The sequence below is a fragment of the Siphateles boraxobius genome, unplaced genomic scaffold (assembly GCF_051911475.1).
Source record: "Siphateles boraxobius isolate OS27281-9 unplaced genomic scaffold, OSU_SipBor_1 54, whole genome shotgun sequence".
Classification (NCBI taxonomy): Eukaryota; Metazoa; Chordata; class Actinopteri; order Cypriniformes; family Leuciscidae; genus Siphateles; species Siphateles boraxobius.
Window position 1 is genome coordinate 3,159,736 of NW_027509180.1, and position 24,712 is coordinate 3,184,447.

Consider the following 24,712-nt stretch of genomic DNA (forward strand, 5'->3'; position numbering starts at 1 on the left):
ACGACACCTCAAGAGGGCTCGACAGTGACTCTAGCGTCCCATAGCCATCCCCCTCCGTCCCCCACTCTAATCAGGCCAGCTTACTGACCTCTACATCCCTCCTGCTGCTGAGACCTTACCACAATCTCACAATCTCTCCGCAACCCAACCATACGCGCCAACCTGTTTGACTAAGGCTGTCGAGCCCCACTGGTGCATTAATATGCAGTTTCAGTGGCAACGGTTCCGTATGGCATACCACCTACCGCAAAACACAATATCTGCCCAACCACCCGTCATTCACGCAATATACACAGGAACGTAATGACTGTAAATACTATACAACCTATACAAATAAACCAACAGACTCTTCAAGTTTTCAAGAATTCTACGAAACCGTAGCATGGCGGCCTGTACACAGCCAGCTAGAACCTTTCCTTCTCAACCACAGCCAGTTGCTGCTCCTTTCTGCTGCTTCAGATAAGTTCTTTACTGTGCGACGCAACTCTTGGCCACTGAATCCGACGTCTCTGAGGAACCGGGTTGTAGAGTGTGCCACAAATCCTCGACAGCCCACTTCCACTGGATAAACCTGGACTCTCCATCCTCGCTGTTCTGCTTCAGTGGCCAGATGAGCATACCGCAGTTTCTTCCTCTCATATGCCTCATCTACCGCATCCTCCCATGGCACTGTTAACTCTATCAGTTGAACAATGCGTGCTGATCCAGACCACAAAACAATATCTGGTCGTAGGTTAGTGGTTGCAATCTCAGGTGGAAAAATAAGCCGTTGATCAAGATCAGCCAGCATCTTCCAGTCCCTAGCAGCTTCCAGTTGTCCTGGGCGAGAATTGAATTGGTGTTAGCACCTTTTCTTGGTGGTTGCTCGCCTGGGCGGAGGAATATTGTCTTCTGCGTGTAATGTTTTGCTAGAACAGGCGGCAACTTATTGGTCATAGTACGCTTGCCTTCCAATGCTAAAGCCAAACATTGCAATACTTGGTCATGGCGCCAAGTAAACCGACCTTGGCTAAGAGCCACCTTACATCCTGTCAAAATGTGCCTTAATGTGGCAGGTGATGAACACAAAGGACAAGAGGGATCCTCTCCTACCCAGAGGTTTAGGTTCTGCGGTGATGGGAGAACATCATATGTTGACCTAATAAGGAAACTGATCCTACTCTCTTCCATTGACCAAAGGTCTTGCCAGCCCATTTTGCGTTGTTCCACACTCTCCCATCTCATCCACTCTCCCTGCTTGGCCTGGGAAATGGCCTTTATACACCTCATCCTCTCCTCCTGCTTTCGCACCTCGTTGACTACCAGCTTCCTCCTTTGAGCTGGGCCTGCCCTGTGCCATTTAGGAGGAGCTAAACTGAGCCCAAAACCCCCTCTTCCATGCTGTACCTGTGCCACGATATCCCCAATTTGAAGGTCAGCCTTTGCCTCTACTACAGATTTCTTTGCTGACCACTTTCTACCAGTTTTTACCACAGGGCCTGCCTCCCTTACACATTTGTCGCGTGACTCTCCTTAAGTCATTTCCAGTCTGACCTTGGCACACTTAAACTCCTCGGTTAAAGCAGAGACTGGCAGCTGCAATACTCCTTTACTATAAAGTCCCACTCTGCTGAGGCAGCGTGGAACTCCCAACCATTTCCTGATGTATGAACTTATTAACGCTTCCAGCTTATCCACTGTTGTCAAAGAAACCTCGTACACAGTCAGTGGCCAAAGCAACCTTGGCAGTAGACCAAACTGAAAGCACCAGAGTTTTAGTTTGCCTGGTAGAGCACAGCTGTTTATGCTCTTCAACCCTTCCACTGCTTGTCGTCTAACTTCTCCCACTCGAACTGTGTCCTTTAGATCCCCATCGTACCATCCCCCAAGACTCTTCACTGGCTTCTCAGAAACTGTTGGTATTGCCTCACCATTAATGAAGAATTTTTTATCTACTACCTTTCCTTTAACTATCAAAATGCTCCTTGATTTAGAGGGCTTAAATTGCATTCGTGCTCATTCAATATTATCTGTTAACTTCTCCAATAACCAATTAGTGCAGGCTACTGTTGTAGTCATGGTTGTCATGTCATCCATGTATGCTCTGATTGGTGGTAGTCGCTTCCCAGAAGCCAAGCGCTCTCCTCCTACTACCCATCTTGATGCCCTAATGATTACTTCCATTGCCATGGTAAAAGCCAGTGGAGAAATGGTGCATCCTGCCATTATTCCAACCTCTAAGCATTGCCATGCGGTGCTCACAAGAGACCTGTCAGTCAATAAATGTGAAAACAAAGTAACTTGCGTTACTTATTTGAAGCAGTAACTCAGATATTTTGTTGTAAATTTTACAATTAATGCGTTACTTTACTAGTTACTTGAAAAAGTAATCTGATTACGTAACTCAAGTTACTTGAAATGATTTCCCCCCAACACTGGCCATCAGCATAGAAGTGAAATCAATGACACGGCTGAGGGGGAGCATATAGAGAATGAACAGGGTGGGGCCGACCACCGAGCCTTGAAGGACACCACAGGTAACGTTGTGTGTCAATGATTTAGCATCTCCCAAGGCAATATGCTCAGCACTTCGAGTGAGGTAGGATGAAAACCAGTTATAAACAGAGTCAGAAAGACCAATAGTGGCGTGTAGACGATGGAGGAGAATGTAATGATACATTGTGTCGTCCAGAAGGATGAGAAGAGATCAGAATCAGAATCAGAATCAGAAAGAGCTTTATTGCCAAGTGTGCTTGCACACACAAGGAATTTGTTTTGGTGCTGAGGCTTCCAGTGGACATATACAAATACAACAAGAAACATGAAACATAATACTACAAATTATAAGAATAAAGAATAAAAATATAAATATATGAGAATAAAAGTATCACAGTTGGGTTTAGTCAGAATAGACATTTCCAGATTTACAGATTATGAACATATTGGGGAGATGGGGAGCCAGCATCAAAAAAAGGTCCTTTGTGACCCTGACCAGAGCTGTTTCTGTGCTATGGCCAGAGCGGAAACCAGACTGGAATTTCTCAAACTAATTGTCTTATCTGAAATACACCTGAAGCTGTAAAGCAATGGCTTTTTCCAGCACTTTGGAAAGAAAAGGAAGGTTGGAAATGGGCCTGTAGTTGGCAAAAACTTCTGGGTCCAATGTGGGTTGTTTACCATATAACAATGGTAAGAAAAACAGTTATAAGCATAAACAGAAGTAAATCTACCAATTTGTCACCAACAAATACCCTCAGGGCCCTATTTTGACAATCAGAAACGCAAGTATCAAATGCGAAATGCAAGTAACTTTGTGGGCGGATCTCAGGCGATGTTGCTATTATACCGGCGGGATAAATGACTCTTGCGCCCGACGCAAATCTAAAATGGGTTGGTCTGAAGTAGCTACATTACTCATAGGTGTGGTTTGGGTGTAACTTGAAATAAACCAGGTTTTTTGGTTCTGCTCCGCGTGGAACAATATTGCACTGCTTTGTTGGCCCATACATTGCATTGCTTGTTGTGGTTTTTCCCTTCGTGGAATTGATTGCAACATCGTGGGCTATTTTGCTGGACGCGAAGGGTCTTGGCTTAAATGTTTGTAGTTTGTTGCCAAAAATGGACTTGGTCAGGATATGGGCTATTCAAACAAAAGCAGATGTTTTAGTAATATCTGAAACCTGGCTTAAAAAATCTACCTTAGATAAGGACATTGTGATTAATGGCTATAGAATTTGCCGTTGTGATCGGTTAAAGAAGGGGGGTGGTGTTGCAATTTATGTTAAGACTAAATTTAACACCAGGATCTTATTTTCTCAATCTATTGTCAAACAATTTGAGATCTTAGCATTAAATCTTGAAATAGCCAAAGGTCAGTATATTGCTGTTATTGGCTGTTACAGACCCCCATCTGCGGTTGTTGATGCCTTACCAAATTTAATGGAATTTTTAAATTAACTTGACTACAGTGACACTGTTTTAGTGGGAGATTTAAATTGGGACTGGTTATCCTCTGTGTCTGATGATTTTAAAAATCATTGTAATGGTTTAAATCTTACACAGATAATAAATAGTCCCACTAGACTAGGTGTGTTTGCTAACGATTTGAGTGATCACTGTGTCAATGCAGCAGTGAGAAATACAAAACTGCCTAATACTAAACCTAGGATAATCTTTAAACGAAATTTGAGGCACTTCTGTGAGCAAGCATTTTTGCATGATTTGTCTTGCTTTGACCCTTCTAACCAGTGACGCCATTCCTCCAACGCTAGCTTGACCGCCAACAACTCTCTGTTACCAATGTCATAATTACGTTCGGCTGGGGATAAACGATGAGACAAAAACGCGCAGGGATGCATCTTGTCGTCTGCCGAAGGGCGTTGGGATAGCACTGCACCTACTCCCACCTCTGACGCATCGACCTCCACCACAAACTGACGTGAAGGATCAGGGGCTATAAGGATGGGGGCTGAAACAAAGCGGCCTTTGAGTTTGGCAAACACCGCCTCGGCTGTGTCTGACCACCTGAACGTAGTTTTGGGGGAGGTCAAGGCAGTCAGAGGTGCGGCTAGTTGGCTGAAGTTGCGAATAAAACGCCGGTAGAAGTTGGCGAACCCCAGAAACCTCTGTAGGGCCTTACGGGAATCTGGGCTTGGCCATTCCACCACAGCCTTAACCTTCTCAGGATCCATACGCACTCCCTCAGACGAAATGATGTACCCTAGGAAAGGGACAGACTGTGCATGAAAAACGCATTTTTCCGCCTTGACAAAAAGCCCATTCTCTAGCAACCTCTGAAGCACTCGTCTGACGTGCTGCACATGTTCCTGGAGAGAAGAAGAAAAAATCAATATGTCATCCAGGTAGACATATATGAACTGGTCGACCATATCTCGCAGCACGTCATTGACGAGGGCCTGGAAGACCGCTGGGGAGTTGGACAACCCGAAAGGCATGACCAAGTATTCCAAGTGCCCCCTGGGGGTATTAAAAGCGGTCTTCCATTCGTCCCCCTCCCTAATGCGAACCAAATGATAAGCATTACGTAAATCCAGTTTCGTGAAGATTGACGCTCCCTACAACCTCTCGAAAGCTGAAGACATCAACGGCAAAGGATAAGTATTCTTTACCGTGATGCTGTTCAGCCCCCGGTAATCAATGCAAGGTCGCAGAGAACCGTCTTTCTTCCCCACAAAAAAGAACCCCGCCCCCACTGGAGAAGAGGAAGGGCGGATGAAATTGGTTCCTAGAGAATCATAAATATATTTCTCCATAGCCTTCCTTTCTGGAACAGAAAGTGAATATAATTTGCCCTTAGGCGGAGACTTACCTGGCAGTAAATCTATAGCACAGTCGTAAGGACGATGCGGAGGAAGAGAAGCAGCACGAGACTTACTGAACACTTCCTTCAGGTCGAGGTACTCCGCGGGCACGTTAGACCAATCCACTGCTTCCTCCTGAAACACAGAGACAGAAACAGACGGACAGGCAGACACTAGACAAGACTTATGACACTCCTCGCTCCACTCCAAGACCGATCTCCGTTGCCAGTCCACTCTAGGGTTGTGTCTGATGAGCCAGGGATGTCCGAGAACAAATGGGTGCCAGAGGTTAGTCCAATATGTAAAATGAGATGATCTCGGAGTGGTCTTGACCATTTAGTGCATGAACGGCAATCCTGTGTGTGAGGGGTATGAGGGGAATTTGAAGTTTGTGCGCAAATGTGTAGTCCATGAAATTACCTTCGGCCCCTGAGTCCAGAAGTGCTTGACAGTCATGGGAGTTCGTTGACCATCTCAGTCTTACCGGAAGGAGAGTCGATGTAGATGATGTCTTCTCAGCGGAGATCCCACCCGATAGTAGCCTCATACTTACTATCGGGCTTGGCCTTTTACCGAGCAGCTGTAAGCAAAGTGGCCAGCCCCTCCGCAATAGAGGCAGAGGCCCAGGGATCTCCGCCTTTCCTTCTCCTCCCGGGAAAGCCGAGCTCGCCCTACCTGCATGGGCTCGTGATCGTAGACGGGGCTGACCGCGTCCCCGCTGCTGAACCGTTGACCCTCGACTCCTATATGCGCACGACTGGCCGGAACTCTTCGCTCGACTCGAGCCAGTCGAGCATCTACCCTCAGAGCCAGCTCGATCAACCCGTTGAGTGATGTCGGGAGGTCCAGCGCGTAGATCTCCCTTTGGACGCGGTCAGCCAGCCCATGCAGGAACATGTCCCACTGTGCCTCCTCGTTCCATTTACACTCAGCTGCCAGCGTTCTAAATTCTATGGAAAAATCAGAAACGGTTCTCTCACCCTGTCAGAGGTCTGCCAGTACTCTGGCCGCCTTCCTCCCGGCAACGGCCCGATCGAAGACTTGCTTCATCTCCGTGGCGAGTGTCTGGAACGAGGCGCAGCAAGGGTCTTGATTCTCCCACACCGCCGTTCCCCATATCGCCGCTCTCCCAGTCAGTAACGTCAGGGTGAATGCGACCTTGGCTTGTTCTGAGCTGAATGTTCTGGGTTGGAGGGAAAAATGGATGGAGCATCTGGTTAAGAAGGCTCGACAGAAATTGGGCTCACCGGAATATGACTCGGGAACTGGTAGGCGGGGCTCCGACTGGGAGGGGTTCTCTGGTGGTGTGGGGGGAACGGCTGGTGTGGGCGGCGCAGTGGGAGCTCGCAGGAGTTGAATTTGCTGGGTGAGCTCGGACACCTGCGCCACCAAAGCCTGGACTGCGCGACCCGTGTCGCTGAGATTCCTTTCCTGGGAGTCCATACGGCGGATGCTGCTATGAACGAATTCATCCAGCGACGAGGACGGGCTGCTTGTTGCTTCCATAGAATGGTCAGATCATTCTGTCATGATGCACGACAGGAAGCAATATGCAAGAGAACACTTTATTAGTCAGAATACAACAAAGTCCAGAGTGAAGAGTGATGGCAGGTGGCGCAGGGACCTCGATGGTCAACACGGAACTGGTGATGATGAAACCCGGTGAGTGAATGAGAAGTGCTGAATATCCAGGACACAAAACAGACTCCACGAGGAAACGCTGAACAGGAACACAAGACAGGAACTTGGAGAGACACACCGCACGGGAGACATCAAACAACGATCTGTCAATGAAGAAGAGAAACCAGTGAGTAATAAGGAAAACTGATGAGTGGTGGATGAGCTGCAGCTGGCGCCGCTAATGAGAACAATGAGCTGCTGATCAGCGGGAAGCTCGGGTCACGCCCACACACATACACACACACACATAACAACAATGACACGAGACGAGAAGAAAGCAATGAATTAGCAAACCGTGACACTCTGTCTCGCATGCACGCTCGCTCTAGATTCCGGGAGATTTTAACTAATTTGCGGTGTAACTAGTTGATCACGAGTGGCTCAACAGGTAGATCTATAGATAATCTCATCTTTCAGGCATTTGACCGACCGGGTTGACACTTCAGCGTGACTTCAAATCGGGGGTGTGGCGTGTGAAACCAATCAAATGCGTGTGTGTCATGGCGAATGCGTGAAAGTTGGCAGCTCTGCAGTAATCTGGATAATGTTCTTTAATGTCAGATGTTTACTCATTGAAAGAACATGAAGGGAAGGGAAACAAGGCGACTGTGACTTTATGTGAACAGTCTGTGGTGGGTTACTCTGATCATTGTTGATTGTCAGTGCTGCTAGTGAGCACTTCAGCTTTCTGCTAGAGCTTTAGCTGCTCAGTTTTAGTGCTAGCTGCTACCTGGATTGTCCTACAGAAGGTTTATAGAAGATCTACGACTCCAACTATTATTATGCTATACTAGCCTGACAAGCCAGACCCACATATGTTGGTTCTGGGAACTCAGCATTGACGGAGGTCAATCCGAGGGGCGGGATAAACGGTTGTCTTTCAAATTCCCTCTGCACTGATAGCCACCAGAGCAACGCTAGTTGATGATTAAACCTTTGCCGTTATCCGGTCTGCAAATCTCCAAACACATCTTCCTTATTTAAGAATGATTTCAGTGCTGTTCCCAGCAGCAGCAGCAGCCATAAGCCCGCCCACCGACTCGTCGGTACACGTCGGTCGTAAAGATGTCGGCACAAAGCTACAGTGACGTCATGTGACCCGAACGAATAAGCACTTTGTGGAAGCAGGTTCTTTGTTTGAAAACCAGCTTCTTGCAAGCAAATCAACCGTGACGGCCATATAAAGAAATAGTGTCATGTAAAATGTGTTAAAAGCTAAACTATTTTTTTTGTGTCAATATTCTATTGTTGCGAGCCAAAAGTTACAAAGTTGTCAATGCATTTGTCAAGCATCTGCATTCAAGACTACAATATGGTCACCCTAGCCTACACCTCAAATGTAATCAATACATATACGTGTGTTTTGAGCAGTGAACATGAGACTAGAAATCAGTTGCCAGAAAAAAACCCCCACTATTTCGGTACTATTATGGTCTCTCTAGTGTAGGCTATACTGTATGTTCGAGACTGGACTCTGGAGTTGCTTTTGCAAAATCGCTTGGCTTTGTTACTTGGATAATAAAGTTTATTTTCTGTCATCAAAAACCCAAGACTTCAAGATTGATTTTTAAAGAAGTGACAGACTCCACAACAATATTTGAATGAAGAAGGAGACTAATTTTAGGGTTATGAGTTTGAGCATCCTTTACTTTATGATAGACAGACAGATATAAATGCTTAGAAGTGTCATTTAGTATAAAAACAAACTCACTAACTGATATATTTTTGATTTTGGCAGATCAGCTCCTCCCACTGCAGTCACATCATCAGTGAAGCTCCTCCCACAGCAGTCACATGGTCAGTGAAGCTCCTCCCACTGGAGTTCAGCAATAAATGCTGGAATATTCCCATGAGCTACAAGTGAAGACGAGCATCAGAGCATCAGGAAGAGCTGAAATCTGTAAAGACTGAGTTTATTAAAGAGGACAGTGACAACATGAGTGATCCAGAACCTGCAGAATGAAACACACTGAAGATCCTGAAGAACAAAGAGGTTGGTGTTTATTCATTATTCATTCATTCATGCGAGATGAAAACAAAAAAAACTAAGTTGTACTGTATCACGTGCTGTTTGAACTGAGGCGCTGCAGCGATCTGTCCCATTTTGACAAAAAACGTAATTGCAATATTTTAGGGCTCACTTTTATGTCCTTTTACTTCATATTTCTCTTGTGGAATTTTGATGTTCTAAAAGTTAAAAAAAAAAATTTCTTTCATTTCAGACCTGATGGAAGAGACTGAGGAGAGTGAAGAACTGAGTGAAGTGAAGGAGGAACATCATGTCAAACCTGGAGGAAAACCTTTGAGTCGCTCAAAGACTAAAAATAACATTTTAAAGAAAAGAAGAGCTAAGAAATCTTTCACCTGCACTCAGTGCGGGAAGAGTTTCACAACCAAACAAAGTCTTGAGTTTCACATGAGAGTTCACACTGGAGAGAAGCCGTTCACATGTCATCAGTGCGGGAAGAGTTTCAGTCAATTAGCAAGCCTTAATGCTCACATGATGATCCACACCGGAGAGAAGCCGTTCACATGTGATCAATGCGGTAAAACATTTATTGGGTCATCAAACCTGAAGACACACCTGAGAGTTCATACAAAGGAGAAGCCTCATTCATGTTCTGTGTGTGGAAAGAGTTTTTCACTGCTGCAAAATTTACATAGACATGAGAAAATTCATACTGGTGTGAGAGAGTACATGTGCTTTGAGTGTGAAAAGACTTTTACTACAGGGATAAATTTAAAACGACACCAGAGAATTCACACTGGAGAAAAACCTTACAAGTGTTCACACTGTCACAAGAGATTCAATCAGTCATCAATTCTGAAAACACATGAGAGGATCCACACTGGAGAGAAGCCGCACACGTGTGATCAGTGTGGAACGAGTTTCTCTATTAATAGTCAGCTGAAGACACACATGAAGATCTGTTAGATCCAGGGCTGGAGATGTACTTACATATATTAGCCAGTACTTTCTTAGATAAGTACACTAAGTACACGTAAATGCACGTACTGTAAAATGAAGTGCTACCAAAATATCACATAATAACATTAAACAGGCTAAATTCATGTTTCGTCCTAACAATATTTTCTTAATTATCAAGACAACAACATTTAGGAATTTTTTTGTGGCACAAACACATTATTTAACACAATCTCTACTTGGAGAAAATTACCCGTTTGATTTTGGCCAAATTAAAGATACATTGTCTAGGAATTTGCATATTTGGGAATTTGCAACATTTTAAAAACATTTGTCCTCGGGTCAGAATGCTTTGGATGGCTCTCATCTGAAGGTAATAACCCACTAAGCAAAATGATGTCCGAAAGACGTCTTTTCAATGTCTTTGTCACAAAAGTCGGACGTTGAAAAGACGTCCACTGAGGAGCCAGAATGAAAGATTTTATGACGTCTTTTTAGACGTTCATGGACCCTCTTCGGACAAGGTTAAAAACTAGTTCAAATGTGGCCATTGTGGACATATTTTCAACATCATTTATGGTCTCATTTAGACAATTTATACTGTTTCTGGACCAAATAAACACTCAGGATGCATTAAATTAAAACTCATGTTTATTTCAATGTCATTTCCATACATTGTTTTGATGAGGTTTAGATGTTGATGTTTCATTTTAAGTCACCATTGTGGTGATCAGTGTTTGCTTTAGTTGGGCTCTTGGTCCAGTTCTTCTTACTTTAGCTTTTCTTTGGCTGTTGTAACTGTGTGTTTGTATAACACCATTGTTGTGGCAGAGAAAGCCAAGATCTGTGACAAACTTTAAGTTGGCTTGTAAAAGTTTGGACCAGAAAGTTTAAAGAAGTTTAAAGTAGTTTGAAGTTTACATTAGTTTAATATGTAAATTAGTTTAAAGTGTAAATTAGTTTGAAGTTTAAAGTAGTTTAAAGTTTAAATTAGTTTATAGTTTAAATAGTTTAAAGTTTAAATAAGTTTAAATTAGTTTAAAGTTAAAAGTAGTTAGAAGTTTAAATTAGTTCATAGTTCATAGTTTAAATTAGTTTAAAGTTTAAATTAGTTTGAATTTTAAAGTAGTTTGAAGTTTATATTAGTTGCTAGGGTGTTCTGGGTGGTTGCTAGGGTGTTGCTAGGGTTTTCTAGGGTATTTTGGGTGGTTGCTATGGTGTTGCTAGGGTGTTTTACGGTATTTTGGTGGTTGCTAGGGTGTTCTGGGTGGTTGCTAGGCAGTTGCTAGGGTGTTCTGGGTGGTTGCTATGGTGTTGCTAGGGTGTTCTAGGGTATTTTGGGTGGTTGCTATGGTGTTGCTGGGGTGTTTTAAGGTATTTTGGGTGGTTGCTAGGGTGTTCTGGGTGGTTGCTAGGCAGTTGCTAGGGTGTTCTGGGTGGTTGCTATGGTGTGGCTAGGGTGTTCTAGGGTATTTCGGTGGTTGCTATGGTGTTCTGGGTGGTTGTTAGGCAGTTGCTAGGGTGTCCTGGTTGGTTGCTATGGTGTTGCTAGGGTTTTCTAGGGCATTTTGGGTGGTTGCTATGGTGTTCTGGGTGGTTGCTAGGCAGTTGCTATGGTTTTCTGGGTGGTTGCTATGGTTTTGCTAGGGTGTTCTGCGCTATTTTGTGTGGTTACTATGGTGTTGCTAGGGTGTTTTAAGGTATTTTGGGTGGTTGCTAGGGTGTTCTGGGTGGTTGCTATGGTGTTGCTAGGGTGTTCTAGGGTATTTTGGGTGGTTGCTATGGTGTTGCTCGGGTGTTCTATGGTATTTTGGGTGGTTGCTAGGGTGTTCTGGGTGGTTGCTATGGTGTTGCTAGGGTGTTCTAGGGTATTTTGGGTGGTTGCTATGGTGTTGCTCGGGTGTTCTATGGTATTTTGGGTGGTTGCTAGGGTGTTCTGGGTGGTTGCTATGGTGTTGCTAGGGTGTTCTAGGGTATTTTGGGTGGTTGCTATGGTGTTTCTAGGGTGTTGTAAGGTATTTTGGGTGGTTGCTAGGGTGTTCTGGGTGGTTGCTAGGGTGTTCTGGCTGGTTGCTTTGGTGAACTATTTATGAATTTAAAAGTTCATAAGTGTATGAATTTATGAAAATTCATAAGTGTATGAATTCATGAGTTTATAAGTGTACGGGTTTATGAGTTTATAAGTTTATGAGTTTATAAGTTTATGAATTCTTGAGTTCATAAGTGTATGAATTCATGAGTTTATAAGTGTACGGGTTTATGAGTTTATAAGTTTATGAGTTTATAAGTTTATGAATTCTTGAGTTCATAAGTGTATGAATTCATGAGTTTATAAGTGTACGGGTTTATGAGTTTATAAGTTTATGAGTTTATAAGTTTATGAATTCTTGAGTTCATAAGTGTATGAATTATGAGTTCATAAGTTTATGAGTTTAAATGAGTAAGAGTTCAGAGTTTATTAATTTATGAGTTTGAGTTTATAAGTTTATGAATTCATGAGTTTATAAGTTTATGAATTCATGAGTTTATAAGTGTACGAGTTTATGAGTTTAGAGTTTATAAGTTTAAATGAGTAAGAGTTCAGAGTTTATTAATTTATGAGTTTGAGTTCATAAGAGTTTGAATTCATGAGTTTATAAGTGTATGAGTTTATAAGTGTACGAGTTTATGAGTTTAGAGTTTATAAGTTTAAATGAGTCTAAGAGTTCAAGTTTAGAGTTTATTAATTTATTATGAGTTTAAGAGTTTAAGTGTAGATAGAAAAGTGTCATGATAGATGAGTTTATTAGTTTAAATGAGTCTCAATGGCTCATATAGTATATAGAATGGCAGTTTGATTCAGTCTAGGGCTTCAAGGAGTTTAGATTTGAATTTTTGGCAGTTGGGGAGTTTGAAAATCTGAACAAGTGCCTGATCCAATCGTTTGGGAGGAGGCGTGGCGGCAAACTTCTTTGCTCGCGAAGTACACGCCCTCCGGGCAATGTACAGAGGAGACAGAAATTGGGCCATAATACACTTATAAACTGGTATTAATAAAAGAATGCATCATGTTGCACTTTGGGTTACGGATTCAATACCATTGGATTTCTCTGATCACAATAATTCCACGCACGGTATTCCTGTGAGCTAGAAAGGTAAAAATACATGATTCTTCGTGATTAAATGCATATCAAGTTTGATTATACACCATAAAGCTTATAGTTATAGCAATTGGTCACCTGGGGATCGTGAAACACCCAAGAAAATAATTTCATACATTTAGAAAGGTACGTTGACAACATGTAGTTCCGAATGAGTGTTCCTGTGTGTGTGTGTGTGTGTGTGTGTGTGTGTGTGTGTGTGTGTGTGTGTGTGTGTGTGCGTGCGTGCGTGCGTGCGTGCGTGCGTGCGTGCGTGCCTGCGTGTGTGTGTGTGTGTGTGTGTGTGTGTATTCTTTGAGTTGATGAGTTTAACATCGGAATAGTGGTTGAACATCTGGTTACACAATGTTGTCTTGTTTGCGAGGTGTAAAACAGGCATTCCTTTGTTTATTCATTAGAGAAAAGCGCCGGGGGTGCGCATCAGTATCAGTAATTTAATCAAACTCAAACACCATTTGCTTTGTGTCACAGTCCAGGAAGAGTGGAGCTAACTTATTATCGGCTGTTATTGAAAAAGTATAAGGTTGTACATGTTATATGCTGGTTACTGTAGATATATCTAGATATTGAGCTGAGATTTGAAGTTTGAACTGAAGTGTGATAAATAGGCCTGAACATGTGATCATTTAGTATTATGCAGCATGCGATGCTTAATGTTACATGGTTGTTATGCTTTAGTGTGATTGTTGTACAACATATATATATATATATATATATAGAACATAATTTTAAAGTTCCTGTTTGCAAAAAAACAGGTCAGTTCTTATGGACAGAGTGAGAACTACTTGATCCCTTTCTATCGATGGCGAGCCTCCCAGTGTGATCCAAAGAGACGCAGACCAACTCATCGAACATTTCCCGTGGTGGTAGGAAAGTATCAGTCGCCTGAGCTGGTTCACACTCTTCATCCAAAAGTGCCAACTTTCCTCTTAAACAAGGAAACTGTCACAGAACTGCTGACACAGTTTAACAGAGACTATTAACAGTGGATTGACTAATACAGACAGTTCTCACAAACACACTGGGCTTTGACAGTTGCAGAGACGTTGCTGTCAATGGAGGGACAGAAACCTCTCAGATTTCATAAAAAATATCTTTATTTGTGTTCTGAAAATGAACGAAGGTCTTACGGGTTTGGAACGACATGAGGGTGAGTAATTAATGACATCATTTTAATATTTGGATTAACTATTTCTTTAAGCCAGCTCAAACATGCATTTTAGTCTGGTAAATGTCATGTTTAACATTATCATGTAGTCATGTATGCAATAAACACATTGCAAGGACACACTCTCTCTCTCTTTCTCTCTCTCTCTCTCTCTCTCTCTCTCTCTCGGTGCATGCTGGGAGTGTTTGGGTGCGTGTGAGGGTTCTCACGAGGGGAGGGTGATCGTGTGCTTGTTTCAAACTTTTCTAAAACTTTTGTTCAATTTTCCTGATTAAACGATTTTTTAACAGTGATAAGCGTATTTATTTTGAGGATCAGATTGGGAGCGGGATGGCGTCCCTTACGCCACCTGTCTCCCTCCGCCATGGAGTCAGGTGTGTGACGGCGAACGGGGTGAATGTGGAAGAAGTGTTACTTGCAGTTGGACAGGAGATCGGATATCAGAATATTTCATCTGCCTCGCGAATGAATAAAGCGGTGGTTGTGTTTGTAAAAGAAGAGAACCAAGTGAATCGTCTTATAAGTGTCACGGGGAGATGTGGAGATAAACCCAAAACGCAGACAGTATAAAATAAGACACGGTTTAATGACAAAAACAGGAAAACAACACCCACGAGGGGGCAAAACAGATGGAACACAGAATACCAGACTGACTAGACTAAACTGGGAAACAAATGAACAAGAAAACAAACAAGACTTCAAGAGATGCTAACAATGACTAGATGTACACAGGGTACTCACGATCAACGTATAACAGGTGACACGGGTGAAACACTAATGACAGAATCAGGATAACAAGGGGGCGGGGTAACGAGACGAGACAACACAAGCACATGACCAAAACACAAGGCCATGTGCTTGCACACAGAACATGGGTCTGTCATGATCCTGCCAAAAAACTAGAACTCACAGAGCTGATGGCAGAATCATGACAGTACCCCCTCCTTAAAGAGCGGCTACCAGACGCTCCCCAAGGAGACATTAAACGCGGGACAAGACTGACAGAGACATAGACCAGACCCAACAAAACATGACAAATAATAACAGGGGCATACAAGCGTGAACAATGACCGGGTTGAGGTGAAACATCAGAAAAAATAAACAAGGAAGGGGAGGCGGAGGGACAACAGAGTCCTTGAGCGAGAATCCAGGGTGGGTGGGCGGGACGGTGATCTTGGAACTACAGTGTGTGGGCTTAGGACGGGGGACCCGAACGGACTTGGGTGGAGTGGTGTGAGTAGACGGAGAAACAGTCCTAGGTTGAACCATGACGGGGGAAACAAACGGGAGGCGGGGGCAGTAGAGACAGGGACACACGAGGAGACAGTCCGGGGACTTCTGACGGGGAACATGGTTGGTGATGGGACAGGACTGGGTGCCGCGCTCACGGCGACCGACTCTGGAACAGCGCTTGCCGTAGCGGGCTCTGGAACAGCGCTTGCCGTAGCGGGCTCTGGAACCGCGCTTGCCGTAGCGGGCTCTGGAACGGCGGTTGCCGTAGCGGGCTCTGGAACGGAGCTTGCCGTAGCGGTCTCTGGAACGGCGCTTGCCGTAGCGGGCTCTGGAACGGCGCTTGCCGTAGCGGGCTCTGGAACGGAGCTTGCCGTAGCGGGCTCTGGAACGGCGCTTGCCGTAGCGGGCTCTGGAACGGCGCTTGCCGTAGCGGGCTCTGGAACGGCGCTTGCCGTAGCGGGCTCTGGATCGGCGCTTGCCGTAGCGGGCTCTGGAACGGCGCTTGCCGTAGCGGGCTCTGGAACGGCGCTTGCCGTAGCGGGGTCTGGAACGGCGCTTGCCGTAGCGGGCTCTGGAACGGGCACTGGGTTCAACTCCGAAACACCGAACACCGGCCTCTCTAAGATCCGAGCCAGACGCTCCAGATAGTCCCAGCTCAGGAAGGCAGACGGGGCGTGAACAGTCTCTAGCTGGACAGACGGGGCGTGAACAGTCTCTAGCTGGACAGACGGGACGTGAACTAGCTCTGGCTGGGCAGACGCAGGTCTCCTCCTCTTCTTCCTCCTGATTCGCGGAGCCGATGATGCCTCGGGAGTCGAACTGGGACGAGTCTGTTCTCCAAGTCTCACGAAGCCTAACCTCAGATCCTCCGGGATCACCGGCAGACAGGCAGGAGGTGACGACACCATGGGACCCTGTGACTCCCGACGAACCAAGCAGTCCACCATGTCCCGGAACGGGCGGTGGGCCAGCCTCTCCCGTTCCGCCAGAGGTGGAGGAACTTTGAGACCCGCGATGAGGTAACGGTTAACCAGGCTCTCCGGTAAAAAATTTCTCTTTGCCTCCACGGCCTGAGCATATCCTCTCAGGGACCTCTCTCCCTGGGGAGGGAAAGGAAGCTTGCCCAACTTGCTGTCGTTGATAGCTGACTGCCACCATAGTTCCTGGTCAGCTGATTGTTGTTTTAGTGGGAATGACATACTGTCCGCTGGGTTCAGAATGGGTCGGTTCATTCTGTCACGGGGAGATGTGGAGATAAACCCAAACGCAGACATTATAAAATAAGACACGGTTTAATGACAAAAACAGGAAAACAACACCCACGAGGGGGCAAAACAGATGGAAAACAGAATACCAGACTGACTAGACTAAACTGGGAAACAAATGAACAAGAAAACAAACAAGACTTCAAGAGATGCTAACAATGACTAGATGTACACAGGGTACTCACGATCAACGTATAACAGGTGACACGGGTGAAACACTAATGACAGAATCAGGATAACAAGGGGGCGGGGTAACGAGACGAGACAACACAAGCACATGACCAAAACACAAGGCCATGTGCTTGCACACAGAACATGGGTCTGTCATGATCCTGCCAAAATACTAGAACTCACAGACCTGATGGCAGAATCATGACAATAAGCAGTGGAATAGTGGTAAGTGGAGACTTTATTACTGTTTTGCCGCTGGTTGCTCCAACTATTAAGGTAACCGTTTCAAATGTGCCGCCTTTCATCCAGAGTAATGAAATAGAACGAGAGCTTTTGCGATTTGGAAAGTTAGCAAGCGCTATAAAAACCGTTCCTCTCGGATGTAGAAATGAAGCGCTAAAGCACGTAATGTCGTTTAGAAGACAGGTTTTTATGTTCCTAAATGAACAGGAGTTGGATGTATCTTTTAAAGTTTGGCATGAGGGGAGAGCGTACATGGTTTACGCACATACTGGAAATATGAAATGTTTTGAGTGTGGAGATGTTGGGCATAAGCGTGTAGCATGCCCCCATAAAGCTCAAGCTGCTGAGGAAGCCGCTAGACACACGGATGAGGTTGAGACTGTGGATGATCCTGAAAATATGCAGTCTGTAGATGTGGAAGAGAATGAGCCTCAGGGAGCTGAGGAAGCTGTTGAAGTAAATGAAGACAATGACAACCGAATTGAGGAAAGTGGGATTGTGAATAATGAAATAATAGAAACGGTGGTAAACAATGTAAGGAGTGAAGACATGGAAAATGTTGCAAGTAGTGGAGAAAATGGTGTAGGAAGTGAGAACATTGATGATGCAGAAATGAGAGATGAAGATGCACTTTCTGAGTTTTCAGACATTGGGTCACAAGTGATGGAAGACACATACTCTTTAGAGGAAATTAATGACTTTTTGGATACAACATTTGGTAAAGTTGTTGAAGTAGAAGATTTTTTTCCAGATGTGGACAAATTTATAATGTCAGTGTTGTTTCTGCAAAAAAAAGTGAGCTATGAAGTTTTGGATAAAAAGAAAAGATTCCGACTGAAAAAGATGGTAACGAAGTTGAGGAGAAAGAAAGTGAAAGTTTTAAAAAAAATAGGAATGAATAAATCACAAGTGGTGTTCTTTACTCTGTGCCTTTTCTTTTCAGTTTCTGTCTATTTCTTATTTCTCTATATGGATGTGTGGAGAGTGGGATCATTAAATATTAATTGGGGGTAGGGACAAGAATAAATTAGCACAGATTTCAGAGTTTTTAAGAATTGAAAAGGTTAATGTTTGTTTTTTACAAGAAACGCATACAGACGCTGATAACGAAGTTGAATGGGGGTTATGGTGGAAACTAGGGAATTTTGCCTTGAGTCATGACACAAGAAATAGTGCTGGGGTAGCTATTTTATTTTCTAAAAGTGTGAATATTGTAAAGGTAGAAGAAATTGTTAAAGGAAGATTATTATTAACACAAATTGAGTATAAAGGAATAGATTTTGTATTTGTTAATGTTTATGCACCTAATAGTGGTCCAGAGAGGCTGATATTTTTTATGGAATTAAAAAATGTGATCGAAAAATATGATGATAATGTTTGTCTAATACTTGGAGGTGATTGGAATTGTACAACAGACTTTGTTGTTGATAGAAATGGAGAAGAGCCTCATAATAAGTCAAGTGATGCATTAAAAAAAGTTATCAATGAATTTCAGTTAACAGATGTATGGAGAATGAGAAACGAAGGAGTAAAGCAGTATACATGGTTAAGAGTGGTTGATAATAGAATTAGTGGAGCAAGACTGGATAGGTTTTATTTAAAAAAGACATGGAACAATAAGGTGATGAATACTTTTATTAGACCTAATGGTTTTTCAGACCATCATATGGTCATATTAGATGTTAATTTGAAGAAGACACCCAGATCTAATTATTACTGGATTTTAAACATTAAGTTATTACAGGATGTCTCTTTTTGTGAAAAATTTAAATTGTTCTGGGATATTTGGAAATGAAGGAAAAATTAATTTGAAAACCTAAGTCAATGGTGGGATGTGGGCAAGACAAATATAAAAATGTTTTGTCAAAATGATGCTTTCCACTCATCAACTATATTGAAAGCAACAGTTAAAGCTTTACAAAGGGAAATGGAGTTTATTGAAAGACAAGTTGTAAATAATAATGAAGATGTACAGTGTAATGGGTTAAGTAAGAAAAGACAAGAGCTGAGCTTTCTCTTACATGAACAAGCAAAAGGAGCATTGATAAGATCAAGATACTGTTCTATAAAAGAAATGGATGCTCCAAGTGCTTTTTTTTTTAACCTTGAAAGAAAACATGCCCAACAAAAGTTGATGTGTCATCTTCGTCGTTCGGACGGATCAGTTACATCAGATCCTACAGAAATGAGGAGACTGGCAGGAGGCTTTTATAAACAATTATATACAGCTGAGAGTTGTGACATTGACTGTGCTGAAGACTTGCTTAAAGAGTTACCTCAGCTTGGAGAAAAACAGAAACAAGAGCTGGACGATTTAATCACCTTTCAAGAGTTCACAGAGGCTATGAGGCAACTATCTAAAGGTAGATCGCCTGGGATCGATGGATTACCGGCGGAGTTTTATCAACAATTCTGGGGCCTAATAGGACCAGATTTATATGAAGTAATTTTAGAGTGCATAAAACATAATTCACTTCCAATAAGTTGTCGTCGAGCAGTTTTGTCACTGCTTCCAAAAAAAGGAGAACTTGGACTGCTAAAAAAACTGGAGACCAGTATCTCTGTTGTGTCTGGACTATAAGATTGTTTCGAAGTGTTTAGCAAATAGACTCAAGCACCGTCTAGATTTGTTGATCAAAAATGATCAAACATATTGCATTCCTAAGAGATCTATTATAGATAGTCTTTTCCTAGTAAGAGATATAATTGATTTCAATCAGAAAAATAAGAATGATTTAGGAGTGTTGTCATTGGATCAAGAAAAAGCGTTTGATCGTGTTGATCATGAATATCTATTTAAAGTGTTAAAAGGTTATGGATTTGGTGATGTTTTTATTTCATATATTAAATTGTTGTATTCTAATGTTTTTGTGATGCTGAAAGTAGGGGGTGGTTTAAGTGCTCCAATACCAGTGACAAGAGGCATAAGGCAAGGCTGTCCAATTTCTGGACAACTATATAGTCTAATTATTGAAACTTTATTATGTCGGTTGAGGAGGAATTTAAATGGAACTTTAATCCCTCATGTTAATGGTCCTTCTAAGGTGGTTTTATCAGCCTATGCAGATGACATTACAGTTTTTATTACAGGAAAAGAAGATATTGAAATTTTAACAAAAAATATTGAATTATATGAAAAAGCCTCCTCTGCTACGGTCAATTGGACAAAAAGTGAAGGTTTTATGATTGGTAATTTGGAAAATTTTCCACAGCTTCCAGGAGGGTTGCAATGGAGAAAAGATGGACTAAAGATTTTAGGGTTTTTTTTAGGAAATGAACAATTTCAAAAAAAGAACTGGGAGGGTTTGATAGAAAAGGTGTATGCCCGATTGTCGAAGTAGCGATGGCTATTACCACAGTTGTCATATCGAGGAAGAGTTCTGGTAGTAAACAATCTGGCTGCTTCTATTCTGTGGCATAGGACTATGGTCATGGAGCCACCAGAGGAGTTGATCTCCAATATACAGAGGACAATAGTGAACTTTTTCTGGGATGGACAACATTGGTTGCGTGCTGCAGTATTATACCTACCAGTACAAGAAGGCGGGCAAGGACTGGTGGATGTGAGAAACAGAATCCATGCTTTCAGGATACAAGCTGCACAGAGATTTCTGTATGATGAAGATGTGCTTTGGGGAAAAACTGCAAGTGCGATCATGAGGAGAGTTGGTGGCTTTGGACTTGATAAACAACTATTTTTAATGAAGCTTGAAGAGATGAACTTGTCTGAGCTCACTGTTTTTTATAAAGCTATGTTGCAAACATGGAAAACTGTTATAAGAACTGAACGGAATATGGACAATCTAGAACTTTGGGCACCGGAGGAACCACTTTTTTTTAATCCATTGATTCAAACTAGAATACTGTCTTCTGTGACTGTACGACAATGTTTATTAAGGAATGGAATTGTAAAGCTGGATCATTTATTGAATGACGAAGGATGGAAATCGATTGATGAACTTCAAGAAGCAACGGGTTTGAGATCTTCACGTCTGGTGTCAAAACTAAAGGAAGAAATTTACAACGCATTGCGATACAGGACATTTATTGCACAAAGACATGCGAATATCCAGGACATGGGGAATAATGTGCAATTTCCAGAACTGGTAATTTCTCCAGCAATAAAGGAGGACAAAGAAGAAGTGGTGGACGCCATTTTATCCTTTGGGAATCCACAGTTTTGTTCCTTTAAAAGCACGTCAAAGAAGGAAATGTACAATATTACAGTAAAGGCAATCCACCGGGACTCTTTGAGAAAACAGAAGGCTTCAAAGTGGCCAGATTTGTTGAGGCCAGACTTCCTGATACGAGACAGGTGGAGAGCCCTATATAAGCCTCCTGTAGAGAAGCGGTCCGGCGATCTGCAGTGGAGGATTATTTATGGGGCGATAGCAACAGACGGACATGTGGCACACCTGAATACAGCGGTAAAGGGGGAATGTCGATTCTGTGGGGAAAAAGAGGATTTGGAGCATTTGTTTTTAAAGTGTGAGAGATTAAAAGGTGTTTTTAAACTGCTTGGGAGCTGGTTTAGGAAATTTGATGAGAAGTTTTCGGATAGGGTGTTTATTGGAGGAATCAAATATACATTTTTAAAAAGGAAAAAAATGTGTTTATTAAATTACCTGATTGGAACGGCTAAACTGGCACGAAAAAATAAAGGTTTACAATTGGCAACTATAGATCCTGAAGAAATGTGCAAGCGACTTGTAGCAGGGAGGCTTAAGATTGAATTTGCATATTATAGGTTGACAAATAATTTATTTGGTTTTTGTGATATATGGTGTGTTGATGAAGTGTTATGTATGTTACATGAGGATCAGTTTGTTTTAAAATTTTAAACAATTTTAAAGGAGGCTTTATAATAATAAGAGTACAAATGTATTTATAGTAGTGGTGATATTGTTCGTAATTGTGGAGTAAAAATGTATAAATAAAGGGATTGTTAAACCTCTCTCTCTCTCTCTCTCTCTCTCTCTCTCTCTCTCAAAATACACAGTCAGTCCATAATATTTCATTGTCTTTTTTTTCTTTTCTGCCTTTTAGATGCTTTCTTGTCATCAATCCTGAACGTGGATCAAAAACAAAGAAAGGACAAGTAACTTCAAAGAAAACTGGCCAAGTTGTGAAAAAAAAAGAACACCACTGCCTACAGGTTTCCTCACTTCTGCGAAAACTTGTGGACTTTGAATGGGATTTTGTTTGCACTTTTATGGACTTCAAAACAGAAACAGCAATTCACTGCCATTATAAAGCTTGGAAGAGCCAGGAATTTTTTTTAACTATGACTCTGATTGTATTCGTCTGAAAGAAGAATGTCATTTACACCTAGGATGACTTGAGGGTGAGTAAATCTTGGGCTAATTTTCATTTTTTGGGGTGAACTATCCCTTTAATTAAATGCTAAGTGTTACCTGTTTGTTGTTCAGTGTTAAAATTGTATATATATATTTTTTTTTTTTAAATTCAGCCAATATGTTCTCACAAGGCAATTTTCTGATCTTAGCTTTTAACCAAAATAAATGTTTTAAAACCCAGAGAATGTTGGTTGCTTTTTCCTTGTGACTACTCTTATGTGTGACTTACTTTAAAGTATAATATTTTTAATTATGTAAGCAGTATTCCCTGTAAAAATACAATTCACTGCTGTAGACAACTTTAATACTGTAAAAGTGTGTGGTATACTGTATTTGTAACTACAGTGGAGTACTGTAAATGCTGTTTACAGTACTAGTTCTGTAAAAATACAGTATTTGGCTGGCAACCCAGCTGCCAGTATTTTACTGTAAATTTACAGTGAAAAGTTTTACAGTGCAGACTTTAACGACCACAAAAAGGAAAAAAAAAACAAAGACTCATTTACTTTAAAGGGCCCATTTTTTATGTTTCATGTATGTTATGTAATTGTGTTTCAACTGTTATTTGCAAAGTATTGTGAGTAAACGTTACTGGTTACAATTTACCTGGCCTGATACTTCCTTTTATGGGTACAGTTTATATCACTTAGCTAGGAGAGATTTGGCTATGGAGTGATGTGTGTCTAACTTACACAGAAGAGACTTTGTTGCTCAGCACATGGAAATAAACTACTCACTGTGATCACAGACTGTGTGGTTTCTCCACTGTGTGGATCTTCATGTGTATCTTCAGGTGAGTTTTAGAAGAGAAACTCTTTCCACACTGATCACACGTGTGCGGTTTTTCTCTGCTGTGGATCCTCTCATGTGTTTTCAGAGTTGATAAACGACTGAATCTCTTGTCACAGTGTGAATACTTGTAAGGTTTTTCTCTAGTGTGAACTCTCTGGTGCCGTTTTAAACATCTATCTGAAATAAAAGTCTTCTCACACTCAAAGCACATGTACTCTCTCACACCAGTATGAATTTTCTTATGTCCATTTAAATTTTGCAGCAGTGAAAAACTCTTTCCACACACAGAACATGAATATGGTTTCTCCTTCGTATGAACTGTCAGGTGTCTCTTCAGGTTTGATGCCCTAAGAAAAGTTTCGTCGCATTGATCACATGTGAACGGCTTCTCTCCAGTGTGGATCATCAAGTGAGCATTAAGATTACTTTTGCTTTTGAATCTCTTTTCACACTGATCACACATGAACGGCTTTTCTCCAGTATGAACTCTCATGTGAATCTCAAGATGTTGTTTTCTTGCGAAACTGTTTCCACACTGAGTGCAGGTGAAAGATTTCTTGGCTCTTTTCTTTAAACATGTCGTTTTAGTCTTTGATCGACTCAAAGGTTTTCCTCCAGGTTGGACATGATGTTCCTCCTTCACTTCACTCAGTTCTTCACTCTCCTCGCTCTCTTCCAACAAGTCTGACACGGAAAAAAAATATTAAATTAATATTTCAGTACATCAAGATAATTAAAAGAGAGAAATATAAAGTGAAAGGACATGAAAGTGAGCCCTGATGTAATGGTAGAAATTAGAAAACTGCTTTAAAATATTATGATAATTTGATACTGTTTTATAAATTCTTTAAACTTTCCATGAATGAGGAAAATGTATCTTCCAATTATCATTTTAAAACATTATAGGCACGAATCCCATGTTTCTTAGCAAGAACTATGACACAATTATCTAACATGATATTAACACTAAAATATTCAGTACTGACATATTTTGACACCAACTTTGAGATTGATATTTATTTTACTAAAACATTTTAATTATTAATGGCCGTTCACACTAGACTTTTCCTTGCACTGACTTCCATTCATGCGCATGTGAAAGTGGGACACCAGAAACACAAGCTCAAGTGAATAACCCTGTGAGAAATAACACAAGCGTTTTGCATTCAAGAGGAGGGGATTGTTTATTTTTAATTATTAGTTATATGTTGAATTTATGTTTGTAAAAAAGCTGCCACAGAGTGGGACTTCATTTCACGACCGTTGCAGTGTCTGTAGAAATTTCACACGCTCAAAGTGTAGAGTGGCCACTGCTTAAATAGCTTTAAACTAACACATTTTATTAGCATTTTCTGTGTCCTACATGTTTCACTCAACCCTGAATCAGATCAGAAATCGCAGATTAAATATCGACGACGTCAGATTTAGATAAACTGT

General features: G+C 41.9%; 2 protein-coding genes and 1 pseudogene across 3 annotated transcripts in view; 2 read left to right on the forward strand and 1 right to left on the reverse strand.

Moving 5' to 3' along the window:
- Nucleotides 1-24,712, forward strand: part of LOC143714367 (uncharacterized) — a 288,790-nt gene that overhangs the window by 228,082 nt on the left and 35,996 nt on the right. The window lies entirely within an intron of this gene.
- The window catches only part of LOC143714406 (uncharacterized), a 297,700-nt gene that overhangs the window by 8,858 nt on the left and 264,130 nt on the right, over nucleotides 1-24,712 (reverse strand). The gene's annotated exons all lie outside the window — the stretch shown is intronic.
- Nucleotides 8,720-9,926, forward strand: LOC143714474 (uncharacterized; annotated as a pseudogene). The gene is made up of 2 exons (XR_013195499.1): nucleotides 8,720-8,973; nucleotides 9,203-9,926. The product of XR_013195499.1 is annotated as an uncharacterized LOC143714474 (transcript).